The sequence below is a fragment of the Papaver somniferum genome, chromosome 8, assembly GCF_003573695.1.
Source record: "Papaver somniferum cultivar HN1 chromosome 8, ASM357369v1, whole genome shotgun sequence".
In the NCBI taxonomy this organism is placed as follows: domain Eukaryota; kingdom Viridiplantae; phylum Streptophyta; class Magnoliopsida; order Ranunculales; family Papaveraceae; genus Papaver; species Papaver somniferum.
In genome coordinates this window covers 15,065,705-15,074,400 of record NC_039365.1, presented here as the reverse complement: position 1 = coordinate 15,074,400, position 8,696 = coordinate 15,065,705, and the positions used below count along the sequence as shown (strand labels likewise).

Here is an 8,696-nt window from a genome sequence, read left to right as displayed (position 1 = left end):
GATTATAATAAACTCCAGGTACGTAGAGCACGCTGTGAAGTGTTAAATGCGACCAGAGCGCATACGAAGTTGACAAAACTTCCTCACTTGTGCCATTTCCCATATAAACTCTTTGTCTATATGAAAGACGTCACATAGACTCCTTATGTACCACATGGAAGACGTTGATAATCTACAAACCCCGATCGATGTCAATCTACATGTTTGGTTGCCTCCTTTTCAATCCACTTATGGAGAGAGTGAGAAACCATTACATGTATATACACACAAGTGTGGATGGAATTGGGTGACAAGGTACCCTTTTCGGCTTCGTGCATTCACGTCCAAAATATTCCTTGTCTTCAGTTGGAGCATTTCAATTTAGATGCGTCTCTTTTGCCAGCTTTCTTTCCACGATGGTGCAAAGATGTGTTCTTTTTCAGTAGTGGGAAATGAAAATTAAACCACTGTCAGAACAAGAAGTAATATGACTAAAAACGACTGTGTTCACTAGCAGTATTCTAGAAGTGGTTTTTTCTAAAACAACTGTGTCTGACAAAGGTTGAATTCTTTAAAAAAACCACCTTCTTCAGCAGTAATACAGAAATAGACACAGTAGTTTTTATTGATGACATTTTATAAAAAAAAATGGATATTGATTCAGCTGAATCCAAAGCTGATTCAACTGAATCAGAACTATATTTATATAATGACTTCCAAACTGAAATTTACAAAATTAAATTGATAATAACTTTAAAACTCAATTTGTATTGAAAAGTGTATTCACTTTACAAATCAGTTATCTAAAATACTGCAAGTTCCAAATCTGGAAAACTTCAATACTAAGTTGGAAAACCTTAACATACATTTCTGTATTACAAGTCTAACCATAAAAACTTCAACACACTAAGCTGCAAACAAAAACCTGCACCATCTATGCCTTCATTTTCTGAGAAACTAGCTCAAATCAGGTCCATTATCTCATCCCTAAGCTGCAAACAAAAACCAAGACTATAGCAATTAACAGCAGCAAAGAAAAAGGAAAAAAGACAAGGACTCTACTCGACACCAGCACCACCCTACAACTACACATACAAGTATCCATTCAAATTGAAATTTAAAGAAAACATATGAACTGCAGTCATTACCATTTATATGATCAAACTTTAATTTTCATGCTCCATCTTGGAATTTTCACCACCTGAGCAATATGTGTACACATTAATGTATTATCCATTTATCATATACTGAAAAAAATTCCTTAAATACTTGCCGTTAAAAAGGTGCAGAAGATGTATATTACTTCCTTGACCATTTTCAGTTTAAGCTTTCTCGGTCCTTTGAGCACCATATCAGCCGCGTACTAGTTTCCAGAGGCATGCCTACCAGTGCAAATGGCTTTTTTCCAACCTGTGGTAACCTTAAGGGTAAGTACAAAAACCAAATACTCGGTACTTCACATTTCTAACATCACAAATAAACCAAAGAATTATCAGTGAGAATCTTGGGGATATTCTGGCACATGATGGGTTCACAAAAGAAGTTTTTGCGAAAAGAAAAACAGAAAACTAAACTCCATACAACTTAATAAGATGCCAAGGAAAGAAATTCAGTACTTGATTGGTTTTCTGTCCAATATGCATAAGTAAATTATCTGGTTTGATGTTCTGGTGCGAAAAACCTTTTGAATGCATATGAACTGCAGTCATTACCATTTATATGATCAAATTTTGACTTTCATACTCCATCTTGGAATTTTCACCACCTGAGCAATATGTGTACACATTAATGTATTATCAATTTATCATATACTGCAAAAAATTCCTTAAATACTTGCCGTTAAAAAGGGGCAGTAGATGTATAAAGATAGTGTATTACTTCCTTGACCATTTGCAGTTTAAGCTTTCCCGGTCCTTTGAGCACCATATCAGTCACGCCTACTAGTTTCCAGAGGCATGCCTACCAGTCCAATAGCTTTTTTCCAACCTGTGGTAACCTTAAGGGTAAGTACAAAAACCAAATACTCGGTACTTCACATTTCTAACATCACAAATAAACCAAAGAATTATCAGTGAAAATCTTGGGGATATTGTGGCACATGATGGGTTCACAAAAAAAAAAATTGCGAAAAGAAAAAATGAAGAAAAATAGAAAACTTTAACTCCATACAACTCAATAAGATGCAAAGGAAAGAAATTCAATACTTGATTGGTTTTCTGTCCTATATGCATAAGTAAACTATCTGGTTTGATGTTCTGGTGCGAAAAACCTTTGGAATGCATATAAGCTTGATTCTCTTAATCTAAAACAAGTAAAATAATTCAATCAGCTTTCATACACTTTACTACATTAAGCAACACCAATATACTACAACTACTTAAACTAGCTATCAGTGCAGTAGACTTGCTTCAGAATTAGGACACTATTTAAACAACTTCGGATAATTACATCAATTGTAAGGCACCATCAGCCGCAACACCAAAATTCTAGATAAATCACCAGAACAGTCTACACAAACATGGCCAATAGAATCTTTACTCACCTGTGACTTTCATTAGTACAGAATTACATGCCGACTACAGTATGAACTTAGTCCAAGGTCGCACACCATTACCTCTGCGTATGCTGAAACAGGTTCATGCTACGGCAGCAGCAGGAGCTGCACAAACAGCACTTGCCAATGCTGATCCTGCGCCGCCACTGCGCTGATACGTCTTTAATAATGTTCCAACAAGAGCAGATGATGTTTTCACAAGGCCGTCACTGATACTCCCGCAAGCCATCTAATCAAAATAAGATGAAAAAAGAGGAGTTCATGACTATGGTCTAACAATATTAATTGCACAGTATAGTGATGAGTAGATAAGTAGATCGCATTACAAGACACATGTACATGTAAAATGCACGTTGAATGTAGAGATCAATAACCACATAATTCCTTGAAGAAAAACAAATCAAGCAGTACTAACATTTGATGCTTACAAAAGGAAACAAAAAAATAAAGATTAGTATTAGTAGGAAGTAGTTCGTGAAGATCCATGAGAAATGTTACATTAACTAACATTGAATAGTAATCGAATAGGAGGAAGGCCTTTCAAAGGCTTACGGATCTACGGACATAACACATGATTCATTAATATCGATGGAGAATACATCTACATTATATGATCCATGAACTCTTTAGTGTACGAAAAATATAAACTCAGTTTGATACCTGATTGTGTGAACTATATTCTAACAATTCCCCATCAATCGTCTCACATACACTACCCCAGCCACATATCCCGACAACATGTATCTGTTTGAGCTCTAGCTCAACCCTGTATCAAGAATTTTACAAGAAAAAAACGTGAAAAGATTTCAAAAATTTATATCAGGTGATTACCCACAACAATATTCTAAAACGAAGATGTGACTATTATGAAACCTTACCAAGTATGGCGAATCACAGCTTCATCATCCACGACTATAATTAAACCTCCCAAATTCCAAACTCTTCACAAGATCAAATGTGATAATGGGTATTGCAAAATACCTTCCTTGGAACTAGATTAACCAGGTGCGCATAGTTCCCCCCTCCTGTCCTTCCTTCCAAACTCAAACTTCACAGACCACAGAGCATCTGCCCCCACTAGCCATAACCATATACCCGTAACTAACCTAACAAGAAGCACCTCCATAGCAACAACAATACAGATAAATGCCAGGAAAACCCCAATCAAGCACAACTTTCCATTTAAGAAAACCCATAGGGAAAAATTGAAAACCCATACCAAAATTGAATGACTACAAACGACATAAACAATTAAAATCAATCAAAATTACCCAAATCTACGAATTTGAACTCCAAATAAGAAAAAAATGTTAAAATTAAATAAGCCCTAATTTGAGAAATTGAAATCAGAGGAATTAACAATGTTCGTATACCTTAACATTTGTTTCTCATGAAATTGTTGAAGCCGTTCAGTCAAAACCCTTTTCAATACCAGAAAAACTGAAAAAACATCAAATTATCACCATCAGAAACCCTCAAACCCAAATCTAAGAATCAGAAACAGAAATCAAATAAAACCAATATGTAAGTCTCACCATTATAGCAGACCAACCTCGCGAAATAGAGAAATCTTTCTAAGAAACTTAGATTTCTTCGTGTTGATTAGGTTAAGAGGAATCCAATTTAACACCAACAAAATTGAATCAAAGAGATGGAGATGTTATACCTGAACATAAATCCACCTAAAGGTCTTCTACATACAAAAACAAAACAAAATTTTAATTAAAACACTAACATTCAAGAAATTAAAGAAAAAAATAATTTATATTGTGAACCCTCAGGTTTACCTGATGAAGATTGAAAACCGAAAAAAAGAGGTTTTGAATGTATCGGTTTTGGGAAAAAAAAAGTTGATAGATATGGGGAGAAATAATGGTTTTGAATCATGGCGATTTGTGTCTTTGATTTTTTTTTTCTCTAAACTGGAGCTCTGAACTGGAGAGAAGAATTGCAATAATGCAATGAAAATGGATATAAAAGAAAAGATAATATCTCGATAAAGACGAGGTTTCATCATCACCGTATAAATATTCCCTAACTTACATCTAACCCTTGGTTCTAAATCTGGAGCCGTAGAACTAGTTGCGCTCACAGTGGTTTTGTTGTTTTGGTATTTGCGCCACAGTAGTTCATACACTCTATTAAGGAGTCCTGATATTTACAAAAATACCCCTCATATAACGACTGTGGCAGAAATAGGTATTTAAAAAACGTCTCACAGCACACGTATTTTTTCGGCCAAGGAAAGTCATTTTCGCAAAGCACAGAAAGTGGTTAAAAACCCATTCTCCACTAGTGTTTCTTTAATATCTATTGGAATATTCTTAGCGCTCAGCTTCAAGTTCAACGTGTTTATAGATATTAGGAAAAAAAAAACTTTCGATGCTTTCAATATGAGGCAACAAATTGCTTCATACACACCAAAAAAAAAAAAAAATTAGACGGTGACCTTATCACATCTAAAACTTGTTGTTCATCCGCAAGAACATTCCCAGCATATCACGAACCACTGACGACATCTCCCTTAGATGTTCAGCCACTGAGTGCTCGGGATCCTTTTGGTAAACTTAAAGTTTCAACACTAAGTTGCGAAATTTTGAAGTGCACGTATTACCAAAGACAAATTTTAGTTGACCCTAAGTTTTCTTGGCAGTAGAAAAATCCTTTTTTTTTTTTAAGATCGCCCTGCTTGCTGCTCAACATGAGCGCGCATTTCGATATTTTTCTAATCCAAGTACGCAGGTTTCAAGGTTGCAACGCTGTTGGCCACATATCATAACTTTTCCTATCAAGTTCGTCACCCTAGTTAGATCAGCAGTCACATTGTTGGTAGTCATTTCCTATATGTTTTATGCATAAAAATATTGACATTATTATTATATGTACATTCACAATACTGTCCCAAAATCTAATTAATAAAATCATATCTACATACAATTCGGGATCGAAAATTTCGCTAGGCTCGTAATCATCACCCAAATTTGTAGTTCAATATGACGTATATCAATTAATTTGGACTAGTGAATATTGGTAAAGCACATAACTTAAGCCAATAAAACCACTTGGAATCAACCAACATATGATGATAAGTTATCTATAAACGGAGATAAATAAGCTTCATATAGACAAAAGTAGATCATGTGGAAAACGGACACGTAAACAGGAGTTTCTTGCTACTAATTTTCAAAGTACCTCGCTCACAAATTATTTTCAACTAACGAAAATAAAGCAAAAATATGCACTGTTTCGGAAACATATAAAATTGAAATTATTTTCAACTAATGAAAATAAAGCAAGTAAATTATTTTTCAACTAATGAAAAATAAAATAAAAATATGCCCCGTTTCAGAAGTAATGAAAAATCCACTTTTAGATTTTTCTGAAATTACGAAATTACACAAAGTAATTAATATATATTTTGACCAAAACATACACTAAGTATTTTTCTTGAGCAAGACACTTATGATTAAACTAATGATATTAAATTAAATAACATGATTCAACAAATTAATCCTATTTAAAAAAAATATTAATATCATGCATGTTATATTTATATGAAATTAATTAAATCAACCACAAAGGTGATGATTCCACTTAATTGATTTTAGGTCGTAGTCCTTTCGGGGAGATGTCGTTTAGTCCATGGTCCATTCGATGGTCGATGCAAGTCTAGAAATTGGAACACATTAAACCACAAAGGTAATGTCTCCACATAATTAGTTTTAGGTCATAGTCTTTTCAAGGAATGGCCGTTTAGTCCATGGTTCAAAAAATAACGAAAACGCATAATAGGCTCTGATACCAATGTAAGACATATATAACTGATATATATATATATATATATATATATATATATATATATATATATATGTTAGTTGAACAAATCAAATGCGGAAGCGGGTTATTAATTCATACCTTATAATCGCTCCACATGCGGATGAATTAGAACCCGTGGATCACTTGCGTTTCATGTTCTTGAACCTTCAAATTCGGCGGTGAGTAGGTGCCACAAAAATGAGCACAAACTATATTTCCACAAACTAAATACTTCGTAGAACCTCAACTTTCTCACAAAGGACACTAAGAGATTTGAGTAGTTCTACACAACTAATGTTTAATACTTGAAGACTTTGCTAACTAGTTTGAATACTCACTTCCATACTCTCTAGCTAGTTTGCTTACTCTCCATACTTAGCTTACACTTGCTAAACTTATTACTTTCTTACTTTTTATGTTTCTACATATGAAACTAGAAGCCTATTTATACTTAAACTTCAAGTATCCTCTTTTGACAAGTGTCAAGCATTTGGGAGCAAAAAACAAACACATGGAGTAAGTGATCAAACACTTGTTAGCATCATGCAAATACATGGTGGAAAGAAACAAGACACATGTTTCACCATGACTTGGTTAGTTGGAGAAGAATTTTTCCTTTAACAAAGTCAAGCATATGACTTTACTCATTCATCCAAGATGGACTTTGGACATGCACACATAATGGATGCCCATATTTTCAACACAAATGATATATCTAGAATTTAGCTATTCATAGATAGTGATAGATTGACATACACATACATATTATGATTTGATTAACAGGGTGACAAAGCTCCTTGGGACGATGACGCCATGTGTGGTGGACACTACATAGTGGTTACCATTGCCATGGCCATTCCGTTTCTCATTCGATTCTTCCAGTGCATCAGGGAATGGAATCCCAAGTCTACAGTCAACGGTAACTTTTACTACAACTACTTTGACTTTTGATTGTCTTTTTAACCTTATTCTTAGTTATGTTTAGAAATCCTTTGAAACGCTAAATCTATAGAATTGGATTTTCAAAAATGAAAAAAATTATTGGACGACCCAGTCTTTCTTCTTTTTTTCCAAGAGAACTGAAAATTTTATTCTACCATGCACGTAAGGATTGTTTATTTAGTTAGCTGAGTTGTAAATGTGCCTTTGAGTTGAAAATGTGGTCTTGGCTCTGTTATTTGAGAATCAGTTGAAAATTTCAGTTGGGAAGTCTCATGAGGGTCACTAAATCTGATCAATGATAATGCATTTTCTTTTTTAAATTAGCTATAGAATCCTTGTGTAAATCACCATCTTATGAAGGTTTGGAGTGTAGTACGTTGAGTCACTGTTTTTTATGTTTATATAGCTGCGAAATACTCCCTCTCTCTAGCAATGTTAGTGTTCAGTGCGTTAGATGCTGCCCATTCATCACAGAAGACATGGAGGGGATCGTACATCTTTGTCGCTGCTTGCAGCTCTATTGGTTCATTCATGTGGGATATCTTAGTCGACTGGAATATGGTTAAAAGGTGACAATGTTGTGTAATTTGATAATGATTGCATTCGGTAATTTTTGTTTTATTATTATCTTTAGTGACCTAACCATGTACTAATTAAATCCAGGTTCAAAAATCAAGATGTCTTCCCAAATAAAAGGCATGCTTTAGTCAAGCTGGCATTCTATGGTTGGTTCATAGGGAGTGATCTTATTATGAGGTTTATTTGGTTGTGGAAAATCTTTGGCCCCAACCACTCTCTCTTTGTCTTCCTTCTAGCCGTCATGGAGTTGTTCAGGCGATTCCAATGGGTGTACTTCCGTGTAGAAAGAGCAGCTGAAGGTGCGGAAGATGTAGGAGAGATACAAGGCACATTACCAGTTGTGCAACCTGCCCCAGTCGTCCACCTTCAACCTCTTCCAGTCCTCTCTCCAGATGAAGAATTTATTCCAGTAGTCCCCTCTTCTTCGATTCCAGTTCCTTCTCCAGTACCCACTCCTCCTCCGGAAATACCTATTCCACACCCCTCTCCCCCACGGAACCATCTTATAAGGAGATCCCGGTCGGTAGCAGAAACGGCAAACCAGCAAGAAGCTAGGAGGCAGAAAGCATTCCTTCCCCTAGGATGTTTTCTTTTCATTTTTGCTAAATCAAACTTCATGTTTATCAGTTGTATTTCTCTTGTTATAACACGTCACATTCAGACAAACAAGAAAAGGTAGCTACATTGAGATCCATGTATGTGGAGTGAGCATCGCAGTACTGAGCGTGCATCTATGCCTACCTAAACCTATTTAGGATCTCAGTTTCTAGTTCGATAGTTCAATTGCACTTAATTTGTTACGGAATATTATGAGGCAAAATTCTGA

At 35.2% G+C, this 8,696-nt stretch overlaps 1 long non-coding RNA gene across 10 annotated transcripts; it reads right to left on the bottom strand.

Annotated features, from left to right (window-relative positions):
• Window positions 1-720: 720 nt before the first annotated feature.
• On the bottom strand, window positions 721-4,460 carry LOC113303577. 10 transcript variants are annotated; one of them, XR_003337602.1, is made up of 11 exons: window positions 4,321-4,460; window positions 4,069-4,226; window positions 3,907-3,973; window positions 3,412-3,653; window positions 3,194-3,299; window positions 2,594-2,762; window positions 1,858-1,965; window positions 1,596-1,744; window positions 1,283-1,389; window positions 1,128-1,180; window positions 721-971 (listed from the first exon to the last, which is right to left on the bottom strand). It is a non-coding gene; the product is annotated as an uncharacterized LOC113303577 (long non-coding RNA). The 10 variants fall into 10 exon arrangements; XR_003337600.1 differs by having other exon boundaries at window positions 3,412-3,765; window positions 4,069-4,223; XR_003337601.1 differs by having other exon boundaries at window positions 2,522-2,762; window positions 4,069-4,223.
• Window positions 4,461-8,696: the final 4,236 nt, after the last annotated feature.